The sequence below is a fragment of the Dermacentor albipictus genome, chromosome 3 (assembly GCF_038994185.2).
Source record: "Dermacentor albipictus isolate Rhodes 1998 colony chromosome 3, USDA_Dalb.pri_finalv2, whole genome shotgun sequence".
Lineage (NCBI taxonomy): Eukaryota > Metazoa > Arthropoda > Arachnida > Ixodida > Ixodidae > Dermacentor > Dermacentor albipictus.
Genome location: NC_091823.1, coordinates 105,464,166 through 105,486,530, shown reverse-complemented (window position 1 = coordinate 105,486,530; position 22,365 = coordinate 105,464,166).

Sequence of the window (22,365 nt, the reverse complement as noted above, 5' to 3'; positions counted from 1 at the left end):
GTCGGAAGATTCCCCTAGCTGACCCCTGGGAAGCTGTACACACAGTGACTACGACACCGAAGTGCAGAATTCATATGTGCTCAATGTCGAAAGTATATATTTCTCACACTACTTGTCGTTGCTACGTTTTCTGTGAAAACTAGCTGTTTATTTCACTTCTAATAAAAATATTTTGTATTTGCTCATTACGTAATAAATTTTTATTAATTTCTGAATATTGAATTTTAGAACCGAGTCCTAGACAAATAGAAGGGACTTTGCGATATGTATCCAAACTTTTAAGTATTCGCATGCTCCTGTTAACAACCAATTCTGAGCACATATTGTTTAGGTAACCCCATAGCAAATAATATCCAATAATTGCCTGAAAGTTCAATTTTACTTTACAGACAGTTCCACACTCCTTTGAATCTCCTAGATTCAAGGCCACTTTCATAGACGAAGACTCTAGGGCCGTACCCATTGCGTCGCAAACGCAGGAAGCAATGGATGCATTGCGACAAATTTTGAAATCAAATAGCGTCAGCGGGCTTTGTCTCTAGCCCCCTCCCCGTTCCCCACTTTCCCCCCGTCCTCCTCATTTTCTTTTATTCCTTTGCGCTATTTCCATAATAAGGGTAGCAAACAGGAAGTGTGTCTCACGCGGCTCCCCTACCTTTCCTTTAATCTTTCTCTGACCGAAAACCATTGCAATGGGCCCGTCCAAGGCCTTGTTCAACGTGGCATTCAAGCGAATGAAAAAAATATAGACGGCGATAACCAACCTCAGCACGCTCGTCCTTTAGAGAAATGCGCGTAGCAATATTACGACAAGGAACTACGTTTATGAACGCACGTTTACTGCGAAGCAGCAACTCATTAAGCATCGATCTCTGAAGCCGAAAGGCAAAACACCCTCAAATGTACTCGTCGCATGCACGCTTCGGCTTAGCGCTAAAGCTAACGTGCACGCTCGATGTAGCAATACCTGGAAAAATCTACACATTGCTCATAATGAGTGGTTAGTTTCGCATTCGCTGCGTCGAAATTGCAGTGGGTTAGATCTCGCGTGGAACGTGACGGCTAAATACGGGAACGGAAAGAAATTTCTAATGCACTCGCTTTGCTATCTCCGTAGTACGACGCTTGTATTTCGCCTGCATTAGACGGTGTCTCTTTAGAGCGAAGCTCTTAGGCGCCAGTTGCACGGTTTAACGTGGGTGTTCCACGGCATAACTCACTGAACACGCTCCTGCCGCTGCTTGCGCGATCGTGGTCTTCTTCCACAGCTGGCTTCGATGCCACTCATCATGCTAGCGTTGCCGCACTATCCCTCTCACTGCGAAGGCGCAGACGGTACCAGCCCACTGCCAGTCGGTGTGGGGACTTCGGTCTCAAATTCTTTGCCTCAGTATATCGCGAGATAAAAACACGTGTACAGCTGCACACAAATTTTGCATTCGGGAGTATCGTGATCGTCGTACATATTTCATTTTGCTTGTTTTGCGCAATGCACACCTCAAGGCTTACACCTGCCAAGTTGCTGAGCAAGCAACTCTCGCGGTAAGAATTCTTAATGTAGGAATCGTCTCAGTTGACAGCCGATGCCGGCTTTTAAGAGAGAATTTCAAGCCCGGAACCATCGAGCCTAATTTGTTAAAGTGCTTCGTCGCTGGTTTACTTTGATTTAGCATCGCTTTGTTAACTAATGCTCTTCACGTCCCTCCAATTTGGGTCATATAAAGAATTTATGGAGCTTGAGTATGATTTTCTCAGTAATGTTTTGCAGCGTCTTTTCCTTTTTCATCGCTAAACTATTTCTTGTTTCCTTCGCGAATTTACCCGCCGTGGTTGCTCAGTGGCTATGGTGTTAGGCTGCTGAGCACGAGGTCGCGGGATCGAATCCCGGCCACGGCGGCCGCATTTCGAGGGGGGCGAAATGCGAAAACACCCGTGTACTTAGATTCAGGTGCACGTTAAAGAACCCCAGGTGGTCTAAATTTCCGGAGTCCTCCACTACGGCGTGCCTCATAATCAGAAAGTGGTTTTGGTACGTTAAACCCCATATAATATTGCTACGGCACAATATGTGCGATCACGAAAGGCCAGCTGTGTGAAGACGACGACGACGATTAGATGCTAGCGCGGGCTGTTGCCTCTTGGCCTAGCGCAGCGTATTTTCCTTGTAAATATATTTGTACATAGCTTTTCGTCTGCGTCATCCTACGTAACATATCTGGTGGAGGTGGACGTTCCCTGTACCTCGTCACGGAGCTTCGCAGTGGACGGTACGTCGAGCCTTCCTTCATGGCTCCCGGCGACGACAACCCGACTCCGCCGGCTCCGACACCTGCTGCCCCTTCGACGACCTACATCACTCTCCCCGCTACCCGTGATCCTGGCGTATTCTGGGGCCACGATGGGGAAGACGTCGATGACTGGATCAGCCTCTATGAACACGTCAGCCCTAATAACCGGTGGGACCCTACTATTATGCTCGCCAACGTAGTCTTTTACCTCGGTGGCACACCTCGAGTTTGGTATCGCACGCACGAAGATGAGCTCACCAGTTGGGATTCACTTAAGACACAGCTTCGAGACTTGTTCGGCAACCCCTACGGTCAAAAACTTGCCGCGCAGAAGGCGCTTTCCGGCCGTGTGCAGACGTCAACAGAGCCCTATGTCACGTACATTCAGGACGTCTTGGCTCTGTTCCGCAAAGTTGACACCCACATGACTGAGTCAGACAAGGTTTCCCACATCCTCAAAGGCATTACCGATGACGCCTTCAACTTGCTCGTTTGCAACAACGTAGCCACGGTGGATGCTGTTATAAAAGAGTGCCGCCGCCTGGAACTCGCCAAAAGCCGACGTATTGACCAGCAGTTTGCCCGTCTGCCCAACACCCCAGCGACATCTTCCTGTGCCGACGCTCCTCATCCCAACAACACTGCCGATGTTACCAGGATCGTCCGGCGTGAGATCGAGGCCGCCTATCCGGCTGCCTTCGACTCCAGTCCCACCAACACATCTGCAGTCACGGTCTCACTGATCCAGGCAGTTGTCCGCCAGGAGTTTGAAAACATGGGTCTTCACACCATCTGCTCGGCCCATCGCCCTGATACCCGCCCGGCCCATCGCCCTGATACCCGCCCGGCTTCTTCGATTTCGCCCCGTCCCGCATCTTCTTACCCACCACGTTTCCGCAACCCATCTGAGTGGCGCACTGCTGACGACAAGCCTATTTGTTTCCACTGCCATCGAATCGGGCACATTTCTCGGCACTGTCGTAGTCGCTGGAGTTCCCCAATATTATTATTACTAATATTATTAGTTCCCCAACAATATTATTATTATCCTTCGCGAATTTTTAAGGCAAGTTTTCTGCTTGTAGATATAGTTTTGTTTACTAAGTACACTTATCCCTTGTTTCTTGATCTTCAAAAAACAAAGACAAGGTATTCCTACGATGATAATTATTACAATTAAGGTATATTTTCCTTCCTTTTTGATGAGTTTATAGTCACGCGCGTCTCTCTTTCAGAACGCCTTTATGATGATTTTATAACAGATAATTCTTCTCTGGACAATGAATGCTCCAACGGAAGAAGATGGTCAGCTGTACTGAACGATAACGTCTCAATATTTGCAGTTGGATACCTTTCACAGTAACTGATTTTCAACTCTTATGTCACAACTCTTATGAACTGATGTCGGCAGCTAATCAACAGCTTTCACCGATGACCTGTTGCATGGCTGCCAATAAAGAGTCCATTCGTCACGACGGTAGAGTGAGAGAAAAGCTCGCAGGAGCCCATTGTGAGCACTACCAAAAGGATTGCTTTTGTTCCAAATCCCGATGAGGAGCGCAAAAATAAAAATAAAAAAATTGTTGCTCCTCGTTGTTTTTCTCCGTGGGCGAAGTTTACCACAATTCGATATTTGATGTCCTGGTTCCCTTCTCGGAATGACGCTGAGGCATCTTGTTCAGCATCTCAGAGCAAAGAGCTAGTCCCAAACTTGAAGACGAGTTACCCGCAAAGTTAGAAGGACGATGACTAAACGCGTGAGATGCCTGTGGCTGCAACTTCGCCCCAATGTTCGCTGCCCTTCCTCCACAATACCCACACATATCCAAAGAAACTACCCTAAAAGATGGGAAAGCAAAATAAAAAAAAAGGAAAGGAGAAGAAACAGGCCTGTTTCATTGCGCATTTCCTTAAAGGCTCTGAGCCGTTCGCCTTTACGAAAGGATGGGCCCAAGAGAGACTTGCGTCGGTTCTTTGCTGACGAACATAGCTGAGTAACCATGTAGCTCCTTATTCTGCCAAATGAATGGGCATCGCCATCTATCCGGACGCCTTGCGCTTGTCCCAGGGCATGGTTTTGCTCGCGAAAGGCGCCCCGATTGTCACGCGGCAGCGCCAGCAGCAGGAGCGGCAGTTTCTGCAATGCAGGCACTTTCTTTTCGGCGTCTCTATCGGCAGTAACAACCCCCGAAAGACACTAACGGACCTTCGCGAGACAATCATCTCGTTACGAGCAACTCTGCCTATAGAGTGGCCCTTGTTCTGTGTATCCTTGTCTTGCGGATTGTTTTACTGTTCTCGGAGCTCGTCTATGCTTGGGGCTACAAGCCTTTCCCGACTCCTTGGCCGTTGAAGGGGCGTGCGCCGATAACAGTTATTACCGAGTGTACTGTTGCTGATGCCTATACTGTGTTCGCCTTTGTGTTTGCCGAGGCTTGTTTCTCATGATCAACTCACAGAAGAGAACGCAGCTTAGCAGAAGTATGGAAGAAGGAAGGCGTGTCGGAGGAGTTCCGCTTAATCGGGCTGTCAGGAAGGCGTGTTCCGCCGCCTACGCTGGCGTCATTGGCGATAGTTTCTCTTAGGTTGTTGTTTACTTCGCGTTGCTCTGGGCGCCCATCCACGATGAATAAATAGGGCGGTGTGTGCCCATCATACACACGGGACCAGAGTTTGTTTGCGTGGGCATCCATAGGCGGAGAATTCCCTACGGGCACCTCGTCAGCTTTCTGCCAACCTACACGTCAATCATTGAATAGAATTATGTGGCGGAGAGGTTAACCTTTTTCTTACTCGACTCGCTTCTTTCCTTTCATTCCGGCATGCTTGGTTTGTTGTAGCTATCTTACCCACGTCACATCATTGCTTTGAATTGTATTGTATATTCGCGTCGATATGTCATTGTACTCATACACACTTCTTCGTGCTTTGTTTATTGTTCAGGGTCGGTCAGAACAAGCGTTAATTGTACTTTTTTGGTCGAAGTCACTCTGCTGGCCAGCCAATTTACGTCAAAACCGGGAGCAGCACAGGTTATTTCTGCGGAGGGAAAAACTAAATTAGGCCTGCAACAAAGATGGCTAGCGTAGGGGACCTGCTTACTGCACAAAACCAGAAACAGAAAGACACGTATTGCAGCCATCGTAACCATCAAGCATGTAACCATCATGAAGTCATTCTACGTAGCGTTTGAGTGGCTGAAAACTCCTGGCTGCCAGCAAATTTTATTCCTTTTTGGGCAGTCACCCTTATCACTAGATGCTTATTTAAGGTATAATATGTTTAAATGTAACTGCTAGCAACTCCCCTCCCCCTTTTTGGTGTTTCTATATCATAAATATACCCAACAAGAATAATGCTTCTCATTTCATTATAAGTTTATTTTGGACTTTCAGGCTGTGCCACAGGAAGTCTGGTGAACAGAAAAACACGAATATTGGTCAGTTTATTTTTAACTTTGTGTACAGCCATCACCCCCCTCCCTTCTCCCCAATTCGCATGGCCGCGGAAGCGAGGTTTTCAAGTTCTTCTGTTTAAAAAGTATTAGAAAAACAAATTCATATTGTGGTTCAAAGCCTTATCTTCATTAAGTAAAGTTTGAGTGTGTGCAAAACACAGTGAGATCTTGAATAAAGCGTTGACAAAGGGTTTGGAGCACTCTATTCAGTTGAGAATAATGCGACTGAAATTTCCAGAGATCAGACACTAGCCACGTAATTCAATAGAAGGACTGGCTAAAATGATAACTTATTTAGATGGCACATTCACCAGTTGAGCCTACTATCAAGTTGCGACGATAGCTATCCCGATCTATCGAGTGTTCTTTTTAGCTGCCCCGAACTTATAAAAATTGCTTGTGGCAGATAGCATAATCATAACCATTGACCTAAATTACTAGGTTAGATGGTCTACTACTTCTACGAGAAGTCAAAATGTTTAATTGAATAATTAACATTATTACACCAAATTCACTGTTTAAAAGTAGTTGCCTTACGGCAGGTACTTTACTCTTCGAATTGTGGCTTGAATTGTGAATTGTGGCTTTAATCTTGGAATTGTGGAAGTGTGAAAGGCATGTCGACTCGGAACTTTCAAACTTGCGTTCCAGTTACTTTTGCGTTTCAATGCATAAAACAGCTTTTTCTTTTAAAATTTTGCGTGTCAAAATCGCATTTTTACCGCAAGTTTCATGGTGCATATCTAGAAGATTGTTCCATCAGCACAATTATTAGTTCTAGGTCGATATGCCTTGCCTACTCACTAGCTACTGTTCGTAGATTGAAACATGTGCTGTGAGCTGAATAATGAAGAAATGATTAGCGAAATTATGATAGTTATTCAATGAAGCATTTTGATTTGTCGTAGCACTAATGGCCATATTATTGGAGTAATTATGATAGTTATTCAATTAAACATTATGAATTCTTGTAGACGTAATGACCGCCTTATGGAGTAATTTAGATCAAGGGTGACAATTGTGCTGTCTCCACAGCCGATTTTTTAAAACATTTAGTGCAGCTAAAAAAATATCACCCAGCGGACAGCCACATTACAAGTACACAATTTTTGATGGCGTGTCAATCTCCCTAAAAGTTTTTCTCGAGCATATGTGAATGTTCTGCTGCCATTTGGAAAGGAGCCGATGGGAGCAAATGTGAGCAAAATAAGCAACGAGCAATGTCAAGCTGTGGGCACGAGCTTATTGGTGTTTACTGCAAAAGTACGACACAAAGGCTTCTTTGCAACTCTATTCATATCTGTGGATTAAAGAAGGAGCAAAGGTTTGTTGGCATTGATCTTAGAAATAGACCATGACGCTTTAAGTTGCCACGTGCAGATAGATGCAAATGGTGTGGCACCAGAGTCACGCTAGAACACATGCTATGGGAATGCCAGGGACTAATACACGATAATGAGTGCGACACCTTCACCGACAGCCTCCGCGTGCAGTGGCAAGCCACGCTGCTCAGCTCGAATCTGCAAGACCAACAAGGAAGCCGCCGGGAGACAAGAAATATTGGCGGTAACCTGGGCCGGTGCCCCAGCCCACTAACTCACCAGACCGGAATCGTTCTGATTAGAAATAAAGTTTTCTCACTAACTCACTTTCTCATGAGTGACGAGAGCGAGTCGAGAAATTATATCTCCAATAACTTTTTCCATAGGACAGCCATGTTCGTGTAATCCAGAAGATGATAATAGTATAGTCCGTTGGTTAAGTTGCTAGTTGGACCGGCCGAACGGTAAGAAGTGTCATCGCTACATCACTTCAATTTAGGAGACCGATCAAGTTAGTAAAACATCAAGTTACCTTCAGTTATATGGTCCACCCATATTAGGCTTGCGTGATGTAGTTTGCTGCTTCCAAGATTTTTATTTCGTGCCAAAACCGATGTTAACGTTAATGATCCCGTTCCGAGGCCTACTTGCGGTGGTCTGTTCTTCTGTGATCCCACTATGTTCAAGGGCACTGAAAGCGCTGACAATTTCCTCTAAACGGCGGAACGAGCCAAGGCTTGCTTATATATATATATATATATATATATATATATATATATATATATATATATATATATATATATATATATATATATATATATATATATATATATATATATTTCCCTATTTACAATTTGTGAGAAGCGCATGCGCACGTAGTCATGCACGAAGCAAATTTTACGTTTCAACCGGAGTGCAGTTAATAAAAAGGTGGGATTGCTAGCACAGAGAGTTCAATTTCTACAGCAGAATGCGATGTTGGGTCGGCTAGTTCATGCTTGAAATGTGTTTCTAGTGCAAATAAACCTAAACGGAAAGACGGGACAGAAGGAGCGGCAACTTGCAACTGAATTTATTGCACAGAAACAGCCAATATATTTATACAAGCAATATTGACATCCGCTAACTAATTAAGTACATTACACATTTAAACAACAACGTTAGTTCCTAAGGGTCGACAAGACATGCTACCAAGAAAGAAATCAGCATCAAGAATCTAAAAACATTTTACATCTACAACAGTAACGAATACAAATTTATAGATTCTCGATGCTGATCTTTTGTTTTTGATAGCATGTCTTGTATTAATATGTAGTCAGATAGCACGTAGTCAGATGTCTACTTAGAGTGATGACGATGCAAGAGCGGCGACGTCCTCCCCACGATAGTATGAAAACGAATGCACCACGGCAACGTTCTGACGACTATGGCGTGCCGATGAATGTATCAGGAAACCTGTATGAGAACGATGGTGTGACAACAGTGGCATGACGAAAATTGGATGACGAAGCCGGGGGGACGATGATGGCACCACCACGGTGGCATTACGAATACGGTTTGACAGTGAGATCGTGATCGCGACTGCCTTATAACGGCCTGACAAGTGCGTCATAATAACCACTGAATGATGACAATATGATTAGAATACAATGAATAAATAGTGACTTCAATGGAACAACGAAGGCGTGATGACGACCGCATGACGATAATGTGATGTTGAAACGACCCTCAATCTATAATCCTCGACGACTGTGCGACGACAATGACGTGATGGCGGCATTGCGAGGCAGACCCCGAACACATACTGAATGACCCAAGACAACTTGAACCACTGGGTCAGAGTAGAAGGCGTGACGACGCCAGCATGACGAGTGTCACATCACAAAGTTAGAAGGACAGCGATTGAAATACCTCAACGGTATCCCTATAGCGAAGTGACAACAAATGCTTGACAACTGTATGACGACGATGGCGTAGCCACACCTGTAACGTGACAACTGTAACGTGACCAACCACGAACGACGACAATGGAACAACCGTGACAGCATCATGAGTGCGAGCCCATACCTAGTGGGTCAAGGTATCAGACAACGTGGGGCGCCGGGGTCGGGGTAGAAGGCGTAACAACAACGGTATTACAAGTGCCGGATCACCAAGTGGGAATGACGACGATTGAAGGCACGCGATTGCATCACTATGGCGGTGTGATAACGAATGTATGACGATTATGGCGTAACGACGAAGGCATGACAAGTGTTGAGTGCAGACGTATGATGAGAAACGCAGTATTACGACGGTGGAACGACTACGACAGCATCACGACCACGAGCCCATAACTAAAGGCCGACATTTGGGGCAAGGGAGTTGGGGTAGAAGGCGTGTCGATGACAGAGTGGCGAGAGGAAGATCCCGAAGCTGAAATGACAACAATAGAACGGCCATGACGGCATCCGCCGCCAGGAGCACATACATATTGGTCCATGCAGATAGAGAACTTGAGCCACTGGGCCGGCACAAGAGGATTAGATAGATAGATAGATAGATAGATAGATAGATAGATAGATAGATAGATAGATAGATAGATAGATAGATAGATAGATAGATAGATAGATAGATAGATAGATAGATAGATAGATAGATAGATAGATAGATAGATAGATAGATAGATAGATAGATAGATAGATAGATAGATAGATAGATAGATAGATAGATAGATAGATAGATGTCAGCTAAGGCTAAATTGCTAAATAATCTAGCAGTGGCAGCACCACAGGCAAACCAGCGCATGTACAATGGGTCTGAAGCCCAGGTCAGAATTTTGTTTCCGCGCTGTCCCATGGCTGGTCGCCGCCAGCACTCCGTTTTTATCCTAATCCTTTCGTCATACTCTCCTCCGCTTTCCGCCGCGTGGTTCCACTGCGCCCTTCTCTCCTCTTTTATCATTGAGCCTCATCGCTTTCGAAGCCTTTTTCAAGCCCCGCTGCGCACCACGTCCGCTCTAATCTTTGACTGCGCTGGTTTGCTCGGTTACAAGGGACGCCGACGCTCGGCGCAGAAAGGGGCGTCTAAGAGCAGTGCTCTAAAGGAGTCAGAGCCAGCTCTTAGTCGCTAGTATACGCGTTCGTTGAGGCATGCTAGTATGGTGCGTGATCACACTAGTAATCAAGAAGGATTTGCTGAGCACTGCGCTGCACCTCTAGCAAATTTCGAAGACAGCCCAATTCTGTGAATTCATGCCAGTTCGCAGCTTCACAGTCTTAGTCATGAATGTATATTCAATGCACAAGACAAGTCAGTACCAGTACAGAGAGCTAAATGTCAGTAGCTCTCGCTGTATCGCTCCTGATTTTCGCAAGAGACCACACGTGTGCTTCTTTCACACCTGTGCTCCCATCTTCATCCTAACTCTGTTATTTCGACATCACAGGGGTTGTAATTCATGCATGTCAACTCCATTTTCGGCAACATTTCTGCGGCGGAAGTGTGCGCCTGGAAGATCGAAGTGAGAAAACGCTTACGCATTTCCTTCACTGGAGCCAGATGTCGAATACCTGCAAAATTTCGTGGACTATCTGAGGTTTTCTGTTTCACCGTCTACGTTCGCCGCTTCCTGTGGCTACACCCAAGAACGAAGACTACACAAGGCAAGGCTCAACCGACTGTCAACAAACATACCCAAGAAGCCGACCGTTATGAGGCTTGGTTTTTCGGTAGTGAGTTCCTCACGTGCGAGCCTTCGCTAAAATTTTGAGATGATGATGGTCTGCGTGCCTTCACTAAAATCCCTGATATGAGCCGCCAAAGGCTACTCGTTAAGCACGTAAAGGTGGAAAGCTGTCTGAGGAGAAATTAATGAGGGGCAGCCTTTGTGTCATTGGAAACTCCTGAATTCTACCTAATGTTTATGTTATTATGTATTCCGTATAACTTCTCATTGGCTACATATTGACACTATAGAACATTGACAGACACCTACCTGAGTTGTTTCTGGACCCCCCCCCCCCAAAAAAAAAAAATGTGACGAATGGTAGCCGACCTCCATATATACCTTGCGGGTCAAATCATGACTAACCTTATAAGACCCGTCAGTTTCATTTCCCTAAAAAGGTAATAAAATTTTGTTGAGGTTCTTGGACGACATCTGCTTCAACGAGGGAGAAATATTTACTTTCCTAGTCTTATATGACCTAAGCACAGGAAAAAGGGCAAAAAAATATAGAGGTAAAATTTCGGCGAACATCAAATGAAAGAAAAAAAATTTAAAATTCTTGTCGTAATGACGTCATCGCGCTAAAAAACTGAATTTAAATAACTTCAAGGTTCGTAATCCGAAGGGGGCAGACCATGAAGAAGCGTGTTTTTGGGTCAGTGATCACAGCACGAGTTCTCGAAGCGAACTTAGTTATTCGTTGTTCAGGCCCTTCAAAACTAATTCTGCCCGCTCGCACACGCTGTATCTGAGAAGACAGCGTTGCTTCCGGCAAGGGACCCTCTGTCGCTCACAACTATATTGCCAGACTATACCCATCTTATGGAGGCACCGTCAAAGTAAAATCCATCGCACTACATCAATTTCATCTACGTCCAAACGCGGCCGACACTGCAGAAGCACCGCCACCGATGTTTCCTTACAACAACATTTTAAGTCTTCTGATTTTTATTTCGTCAGTCGCTTGCTGTCATCGCTCGGAACACTCAAAGAAGCGTCCACGCGGAACTTTGCTGTCCCTGGGGAAATCTTGTTAGAGGTGACAAGCGGGGTGAAATGACGAAAAGTAGGAAAAAAAAACATAGGTAAGTATGTGCGAAGGAGTAGGGCTGTGACATGAGACACCGGATTTCGCTTCTATCCTGACGTGCGCGCGAAGAGCGAAGGGCTTCCTTACCTTGACTTACCTTCTTTTCTGTTCTTAAATCACTTCTTTTTAACGCATTTGCCTCCTCTGGGGTAAGGTCGAAATATATATTCTGTTTTTTTTTTGTCCTATGAAGCGTCCGCAGGAGAAAGCTCAATTTGAGAAGCCCCTTATATAAATGAGAAATTCCTTCTTGTAGAACTTGCGCCTTGCTATCCTTCATTTTCTGGAGGCTCGCATCTAGAAGTCTAAGGGATAGGCATTCTGGTGACTTCTCCTAATTTTGTAGAAAACTGAGCCCACTCTACGTTTTCCTCTATTTAGAAACATGCCGCATGCTAAAGGCCTGAATTTTTATTTATGGATATTATATCAGTGGTGCAAAATCCATACCATAGCGGCTGGAGTTGATGTCATTGCCCACCTTTATACATGTTTGACTGATATTACTTTTCCTTTTGTTTTCAAAGAACCTATACTGTGTTCTTCAAAGGAAATAAATGCAACCTCAGCTGAAAAATAGGAAATGGTCTGTATAAGTTCATCTGTGATACCAGGGGCCGAATCTTCTAACGGTTCGGAATACGAACCGTTCGCTTCGCCGCTTAGGTCACTAAATGTGCCACTCCCAAGCGGGTGGTGGGAGGACGCAACCAATAGATGAGAGGGTGCCACTTCTGAAGTGTACGTCATCATATGACGAGCTAATTGAAGAACTGCAGAATGTTTCTGCTTGCTAAATAAATGTAAAATTTAAAGTAAATAATATACGCCAAGTTCTGAAGTATGCACGTGTGGTGCCGGTCGTTTACGCGAAGCAGAAGTAATTTATTATTGTCATTCTTTTTCATTTACTCCGACAGGCGGCATCTCAAGCGTAACTAAGTTGGCAGAGCGCAGCGCTATATCGTCTGTACCAGGAGCTCGCACGATGCAAGCAACAGGAACGCACTGCCTGCACTTCTTAAGTATAGCGAGCACCACAAAACCGTGAACTGGTTCTTAGGGACACATTTACTAGCCGACTATATCAATTTTCCTTCTTTTTTCGCCCTTCGTCATCGGCTTCGACATTACTCGCTCGCCGGCACGCTGCCGCTATACCTGCGATCTGCCCCACGGCGCGTCGCATGATATAAGCAATTGAACTTGAAATTGAACTTCACGATATACAAGCGCTGCACTGCCTGCGCGATGTAAAATCAAAGAGTGCGGTGCTCACGGAGCGCGCTGTGCCGTGAAATTTAGCAACAAAGTGCGGCACTCCCGAACTAGAGAAAAAAGGGCACCCAAATAAGAGATCTCCACGATATCTCCTCATCCTGTCTGTATAGTTTTATCAGCCGCAAGAAGGAAGCGCTGAACCAGCCTAGGTTGAACCGTTCTGATTGCTGAACGGCGATCTGCGAGCAATTCACGTTTGCGAAGGCATTGGGAATTCAATCTCACCATGCAAATATCTCTTTGGTATTGGCTTTGAAGCGGAGGTCGCGGGAAAGGTAACCCAGCTCTTCTACCGGCCAACACAGTAATTGCGGGAGCAACTTTGTGGACAGTATCGGCAGCAGAGATTTAGGAAATTCCATTGAATTCTTCGTGTCCGACCGACCTCTGGAAGCTGCAGGCCGGTGGCAATGAACCGCAGCGCGCAGTATTCCTTCCTCTGCGTAGAATAACCACTGGTACACTTACACCCGAGTCTCCTCCATTTGATAGCGTAGCCTGCAAAAGGTCTACTTAGAAAGCCGGCAAGGGCGGTGCAATTCATTATCCGTCATTTCGTCAAACGCGTATCGCACTTCCAGCCGTAGTCGACACCGAAAGAGCAACGCCAAGCAGACGACGAAGGCAAGTAACAGTCTCTGTAGTAACCAACGCACGCCCGCGTGACGCAGGCGCGTCTCTGGGGTCGCGCGACCGGCGCGCGCGGCCAGGGTCGCAAGCCAACAGCCAAGCCACAGCAACGGAAACCAAAGCGGACTACCACTTCGCCGGTTCCGCTCTTAGCCAAAGACGTCTTCGCTTTGGAAATGATTGACAGATGCGTGACGTGATCATAATTTCCGGCGCCGCTCCGCTGTCTCTGACGACCTCTGACGCAAGCAAAATTTTGACCAATCAGATGAGGCCCAGCGAACCGGTTCCCTTCCGAACCGTTATAAGATTCGGCCCCAGAAGCACTGTTTATTTTTAAGCATCCCGGTGAAAGAATGTGATTCACGAGACTGTGAATTATACGTTTCATGCATTCGTGTATTTGGTGGTGAACGCGCATGTGTAGAGTTTCACTCTACCAACAGGCGTTATCGCTGCTAGTCAGCGCTCGTATCTGTCGTCACCCCTTGTCCCGTTCAAAACCACTGTTACTTCGCTTAAGCATGATCTAATTCATCTATGCGTGCACAAACTTACACTGTTCTGGCCCTTGCAACAAAAGTCAATCCTCGTAAAGTTAGTATTCAGGAGTGTAGAATAATAAGCTTGTTGATCTGCTTTTTCTTAATGATGTTCTGGGGCTCACTTGCAGAAAACTGTCACAGGTGTGCTGCAAGCCTTACCGTCGCTACTAAGTTCCTGCTGACTTTTAACAATTCGGACACGATGAATGAGCTATTTTAGTGACCTTAAATGTCAAAGGGAGTCTAGGGAATAAGGCTGCAGTTTCATGAGCTGCGGCTGATGTCACAACGAGCTGCTCCTTGGCGGGCAGTGTCTCCATGTTGCAGCGATCTCGTTTGCATGCTTCGAGGGGTTTCAAAATCTAAAACAAGCTGCGATTTCATGCAATAAATTACAGCACCACAGATGACTGATTCGCAAAAAGCACTAATGTGGCATCTCCTGCAGAGTATATAATTTATGCACTGATTTCTGGTGTGCGGAATACAGTTTCAATCCCTGTACAGTGCGGTATAGAAACAAAGGCTCATTGTAAACAGACTTCAATTATAGAGGCTGGTAAAAGGTGTAGAGAGCTGCAATTGTTTGCTTACGCGCGTGGTACAACAAAAAGATACGTCTGATTTCTTCCTCTTCTGCTGGCTGTCCAGAAGTATACTGGACTGCCACTGCCACTAATCAATCACGTGAAAGTTATCCTCAAGCGATGCGTAACAGTCTACTAACAGTTTGTAAACAAGGCGAAACGTGCTAGCTTTGCTTTGTCAAGCACAGGGGGCACGGGTACAGTGCAAAGACATGTCAGGCCTGAAATTGGGCCCTCCATGGGACCCACAGCTGCCGTCAGTCATAATTATCGCTCGCCATGAAAGGAGCGTATAAATAGGCCGCGCACTAATTGAGCCTCGGCGCCTTTCGTGATTAATGAACGTTAATATCCGCACGGCCGGTCCACAGGGGTCTCCACACGCCGTCGACGGCAATCCGCTTTCAGGCTGTCTACATTGTTTTCGTGGGCGCGAAAGACAATGTGAGTGTTATTAAAGCGAGGCACAAGTCACGGAAGCAGTGTTACATCCAGGGTTATATTTTCTGTCTACGCTTTTACGCTAGAGCCAATGATACCGTCCTGCGTTCTCCACACGGGAAATATGATGTCATTGAGATGCAAATGTAGAGGTCGAAAAAGTAAACGGCAGAAATAATGAATGTTCGAAATTAAAACAACTCACTCTTTGCGGTTTTTGGTCTTTCAGTAGAGAAAAACAGACGAACGACAAACGAGGAGCGCTAAATGTGTCATCGACGTGCGCTGCCCTAACGTAACCGTCAGCACGACGGTTCCGTCTCAATTCAGGAAGGAGGTTACACGTAGCACCGATACAAGGTAGAAAAAAAATGTTGGTATAGCTCTTGCTTATGGTATTGCACTCCCGCACCAATAAAACGTGTGAGCGAGCACTGTGCAAGCTTCGTATTTTTTTCGAGCGTCGGGTAGGTTATAACGTTGCGGCCAAGCTGTGCGTGCGCATAAGTAGCATATTGCCTTCGGGCGCCCGTAACGATGCATGGCGAAATGTTCAGCCTGATTTGCCTTGACGCATTTTTAAGAAAAGATGAGTCATCGAGCACCCAAGTCGAGACAGGGGGAGCATTAAGTGCGCTTCACGCAAATGAATGTAAGAAGAAAGCCCAACAACAACTTCAACAGCAGTGAGTACTAATATCGCCAGCTGTATGCGAATAGCACACTATTGCCACATATACTGTGCAATATAAATATAAATTACCGTTCGTATCCACCTGCGGCCAGTTCATTTCATCCACTTTCATTTCCATTTATTGATCGTTTCCTTAATTCAATCAATAACTACGGATAATTTACCCTATGCTGTGCTTGGTGTCATAGATTGTTGGCTGCTTCTGGTGTGACTAAATATCAAGCCCCTTGGTTTGCCTTCTTCTCGTTCATATTATAACGGAAAGTTAAGGAGTCCAGATACAACTATTTATTGTGGGCTAACTTGTGCCCTGGGGGTAAATAAAAAGCACTGCCGCGTTCTAAATGGGTATGGTATGGTATGGTATTCCTTGAGCGATGGCGCACACCCACTGTGGGGGATTGGCCAAGATTTGGATGAAATTAGGCTATCTTTATTAAAAAACTGAAAATGGTAAAGCTAACTGGAGGAAAAGAACAAAAATAAAATGTTTAAGAATTCAAGACAACCTCTTCGTAGCAATTATAAAATCCTCCATGGTTGAGCAAATATCCCTGTGGCACTGTCCAAGAGAGGAGGCTCCTAGAGAAAGGATATTTATAATTGAAAAGCTCAAACCAAGCTGTGTAAATCTTTATTCTAGATTTTTTCTTAAAGAAGTGAAACGGCGGCAGAATATGAAAAAATGATCGATTGTTTCATCATCTCCACAGACTGGGCACAGAGGGGAGGGCACCAGACCAGCCCTGTGACGATAAAAGTTTAATTTTGGTATTCGACAACGTAATTGGGTAAAGATGACTTCAGTTTTTCTTGTGTGAAAGGAATTTTTAGGCCAAGGGAATAGGAGGTGTCGATACTCGGAAAAATTTGCTACAGCTGGGTTCAAAAAGTCTTGAGTAATTGTATATCTCCTGAATCTAGTAGTCGTCAGGTAAGCGATTGTAGGAAGTAATGGTAATACAGGGCCACTGAGGGCCGCTCTCGCGAGACTGTCAGCCATTTCATTCATGACTAATCCTTTATGTCCAGGCACCCAAAGCAATCTAATTAAATTTATGTGGGCAGGTACTAGAAAATGAAATGTACGTAAAAGGTTAGTGACACCATTTGCTGTTAGCGAGGAACATAAGGATAAAGAATCTGTTATAATTACTACCGCCGATGTTGAGAAATTTAGTTTGCGTAAGGCTAGGACTACAGCTAGAAATTCAGCCAAAAATACGGAATAAAAGTCCGGAATCCTGATTGCAAATGACCAGTTTAGAGCGGGAGAGAATATGCCAATTCCAGATTTTTCTTCACACTGTGAGGCGTCTGTCGCAATGACCGTACTTATAGATAAACCCAATAAATGGTCCTGTAATAAGCCGTTTAATATATTATAAGGAAGATGTTTTGCATTATTTGGGTAGATGTCATCATATATAATTTTTAGGTTCTCTCGCACCTCACAAATAGGCGCTACCTCCCAAAGACGTACATTTAAGGGGTTTATCAATGTTTGTACGAAGACCACCTGTGGTGTATGAAAACGATGCCAGTGTACTCCGAAGAAAAGTACTCCGAAGAAAACGGGAGATCAGGAAGGCCTTCTTCTTCTCTCTCGAGCGTCGCGTCACCTCGTCTTCTTCTTGTAGACGCCGACAACGGCCACCTGCGATGCGAGTGCGTGCGGCGAAAACACGTGCCATTATTTCGTCTTTTCCTCCAATACGCCGTTGTCCTCTTGAGGGGGCGCACGAACCTGCGTGCGTTGTTTAAATATGTTTCTGCCTTGTATCGTTATCCCCCCTCCAAGACGCATCGTTCCTATGCGTAAAGCGACAAAATTGTTCACAAGCTGCTGTCCATACTAAAGAGGTATATGGCACAGAATATGTGTGGTCGAATATTCACTGCCTGTGATAATATGGCTCAGACTCCATCTAGCAAGTCGTCCAGAAGGATCTTTCAGGTTTGCAAGCCAGCACAATGAGTGATGGTCACTGATTGCTCGGAACAGTCTACCGTATAAGTATGGTCAGAATTTTCCTATGGCCCATATTAGTGCGAGGCATTCTTTTTCTGTGGCTGAATAGTTGGTTTCAGCCCTCGAAAGAGTGCGGCTAGCGTATGCAATCACTCTTTCCTCTGCGTTTTGCCATTGAACGAGGACGGCACCGAGTCCTAAATTGCTGGCGTCTGTGTGGATGTCTGTTTCGGCTTCCTCATCAAAGTGCGCAAGGACCGGATGGTTTTGAAGTCGCCGTCGCAGCTCATTGAATGCATCTTCTTGTTCACTGTGCCATACGAAAGGCATATCTTCTTTCCTTAATCGTGTTACGGCTCGGCAATCCTCGAAAAGTTTTTGACGGAACGCCTCTAATAGGCACAAAGCCCTAGAAATCGCCTAACGGCCTTTTTGTCGGTTGGTCTAGGAAACTTTTCTACTGCTGCGGTCTTCTCCGGGTCAGGACAAATGCCTTCGGAGCTGATCACATGGCCGAGGAAAAGAAGCTCATGGAAGCCGAGGCGACGTTTTTGTGGCTTTATCGTCAGCCCTGCTGAACTAATAGCTTTGAGCAAAGTCCTTACTCGTTCCACATGCTGAGCAAAGGTGGTAGAAAAAATCACGACATCGTCAAGATAAACCAGGCAGGACTGCCACTTTAACCCGGAGAGCACAGTGTCCATCATCCGCTGAAAGGTGGCAGGTGCGGAACAGAGGCCGAACGGAAGCTTGAATTCGTATAGTCCGTCTGGTGTCACGAATGCTGTCTTCTAACGACTCCGTTCGTCCACTTCTATTTGCCAGTATCCGCTTTTGAGGTCGAAAGAGGAAAAGAATTTCGCATCCCGTAGTCTATCGAGGGTGCCATCGAACCTCGGAAGTGGATAGACATCCCGCTTTGTGACGACGTTCAGCTTCCGATAATCAACGCAGAAGCGCAAGGTATGATCCTTTTTCTTTATTAGCACCACAGGCGAAGCCCACAGGCTGGTCGATGGTTCAATTAAGTCTTCTCTAAGCATTTATTCGACTTGTTTGCTGATGATCTCTGTCTCCTTCGGTGACACTCGGTAGGGATGCTGGCAAATTGGCCTCACAGCTTCATCGATAATGGTACAGTGTTTAGCGATGGATGTTCTGTGGACTTTCGATGTCGTTGAGAAACACGAGGCGAATTCTCGTACAACGTTCTCTATTTGCTGTTTCTGTCTTGGTGATAGTGCTGTTTCGATGTTGACGAATGCGAGTATGGAGTCTACGTTGACAGACTCCAGTAGTGCAGCATCGGAAGAGCTGAAATCCGTAATCTGTTCATAATCGTTAAGGCGGGCAATGACGGTTCCCTTCGCAACATGCTGGACTTCATTTCCAAAATTAGTCAGGAAGACATTTGAACACCCGTCACGCAGCCGAACATGACCCCTTGCCATACAGATCCCTTTTTCGAGTAAGAGACCAGTGTTACTGTCTGCTATTCCTTCAGAGTCACTGAATACGGCGCTCCTTACGGCGACAGCTATGCTGGATCTTGGGGGTATCGTCACGTCGTCGTCTATAATCTGAAGCGAAGCGCATCGAATTGTTCTTCATCCACGAAGGTCACGACGGCGTGCTTCGTTGAGAACGACACACAGGATTCCTGCACGTTAACTGCACCGTTCGCCTGCAAAAAGTCCATTCCAATAACTAAATCCCTTGAACATTTCATAGGACAATGAAACTGGCGACGTATGTAAAGCCGCGTATTCCGATTCTAGACGTGCACCTGCCCACCTGGTTGATAAGGTGTCCACCGGCGGTTCGAATTTGCGGTCCCCTTCTGGCAAGTACTTTGCTCATAACGGAATGGTCTGCGCCTGTGCTACTAAAGCAGTAATTTCGCAGCCATCTATAAACACACATAAATCGGAAGCTACGTCACTCTTTTCGCAACTGCTCTCGCGTCCGTCGTTATATTTCAGAATCAGCGCTGGAGGCTCTGTTCTTGCGTCGACAGCGGCCTCACCTCCACAGGTCGCCGGTATTAGTTTTCCCGATGTGGGCTTTGAGGACGTCGCCTTGGGGAGCTTGGAATGGACGTGGGCTCGGTGATCGATACCTCAGCGGCACTGTTGACCGAGGTTGGTTTCGCTGTGAAGTCTGCGGGCTTTGGCGCGTTGACCATACTCCTGGATCTAGAAAGCGCGTTCACCGTTTCTTGGACAAGGAGCGTTTACGGAAAACCCCCGAAGTCCCGCTCTGCGGTATTCGCACATCCTGTAGAGATGACCAGCTTCGCCGCAGTGGTAGCACAGCGGGATTCTATCAGGAGTGCGCCATATGTCAGCCTTCCGGAATCTCGTCTACGGTGGAGACGGCGAGAACCGAGTTTCGGGTGCATGCGCCGTTGCCACGACGAAAGTACGTCCTGGAGATCTTCTGAGTACCTCGGCGTACGAGACCGTCGGCCGTACCGGTGACGACGCTTGCGGCTGTGCTGGCGGGTGCTGTTCGCGGGCTGCTTGTCTCACTTCTTGGCGAACCACTTCTGCTAACGAAGAAACCGCTGTGGGGCCATTGTTCAGCTGTTGCCTCTGGAGCTGTTCTCGAACCACAGATCTTACGAGTTCTCGTAAGACCTCGACGCTGTTCCCAAACATTGCCGACATTGCATCCATAAAGGCGACGTTCATGTCGCGGTTGTAGTCTCGCACGCTGTTGAAGAGTTTTATGCGAAGCATACTAGCCGCACAACCACGCTCTTCCTTGCTGCGCCGCGCGCGGCCGCGTAGCTACCATCTGACGTCATAACAGCTGCAAAAGCGGAGGCGCTCGCCGGCGCGTGACCATGACGTCACGCGCCGGTGCAGCGCCCCTAGCGGGAGGAGCGGGAGTCAGGTGGTGGCTGCGGCCGCGCGCGACCGCGCGAGCTGGGACCCAGCTTTTCCCCGGCTGTCGTGACGTCACGTCACGTGGTTAAATGGTGGCTGCCCCGCCGCGCCCAAGGGATGAACTGAGTGATTGCAATATGCAACGCATAACAACTAAAATAAAGGCTAGTATGCTTTCGCATCCTGGGCTTAACCTTAGCTAAGCCACAACCATTTTTTTTTTCCATAGTTGTCGCCTCGGAGCGGAATTCGGCAACGGTGCGTGGAGGGCAGCGAACCAAACCAGCAAAAAGTTCCTGCTTCACACCGCGCATCAGGTGCCGAAGCTTCTTGTCTTCGCTCATGCTCGGGTCGGCCCGGCGGAATAAGCGGGACATATCTTCGAGATACATTGCCACGCTATTGTAGTTTCGCTGGCTTCTTGCTTGCAAAGCGGCTTCAGCTCTTTCCCGGTGGTCTGTGCTCGGATACGTGGCCAACAGCTCCCGTCGGAAGTAATCTCACGACCGGAGGACAGCTTCGTGATTTTCAAACCACGTTCGCGCACAGTCTTGCAACGCAAAGTGAACGTTTCGGAACTTCCGGTTTTCGTCCCATCCATTGTAGTCAGGGACGCGCTCGAAGCCTTCCAACCAGTCCTCGGCGTCTTCGAAGGTGTCGCCATGAAAAGGCTCGGGCGTTCGCGGCTGATCAACAACTATCCCGGTTGAAGCTGTCTGGGATGTCATTTCAGTATTGTCTGCTACTGCTATTATAATCTGCTCCGGCAAAAGTGGAAACTCAGGCGTCTCACAACGTAGGGGACGGCTCGTGCGCTGGTGGAGAGGCGTAAGGTCGTTGGGTCTGAGATGGCATGGTTCCGGGCTGCTTTCTCCAGCTCGAACATGTGCCGTTGAATATGCGATGTGAATGGGGCGGCGCCAGCGTGGCCTTCAGAAAGAGAAGACCTTGAGAGAAATTTCCGTGCACTATAGCTTCAATGGCGCACGTCCGATACATTGAGAGGATTAGATCGCATTCGCTTGGAGCTATATACAATATATATATATATATATATATATATATATATATATATATATATATATATATATATATATATATATATATATATATATATATATATATATATATATATATATACATATATATATAGCAGATTGGAAGGCTGGGCTAGTTCCTTTACTTGCATCTTGTAACTGTAAACGCGCTCAAAGAGAAGGAAGAGAGTGGACAGGACCAGGCGCTTATATATTGCATAGGCGTATTTATATGTTTCACAATGATATCCGCCGAGGTACCGACCAAACCAGCCGCAGCTACCCCAAACCTGGGTGCGCAACCAGTGAAAGCTTCGCTTGACAAAACAAATCAGAACACCTATTTCTTGTAACCGCAGCTGAGAGCTATGTTCAATCAATTCATAGCTGGTGCTTAAGCATGGTGTGCACCCATCATACG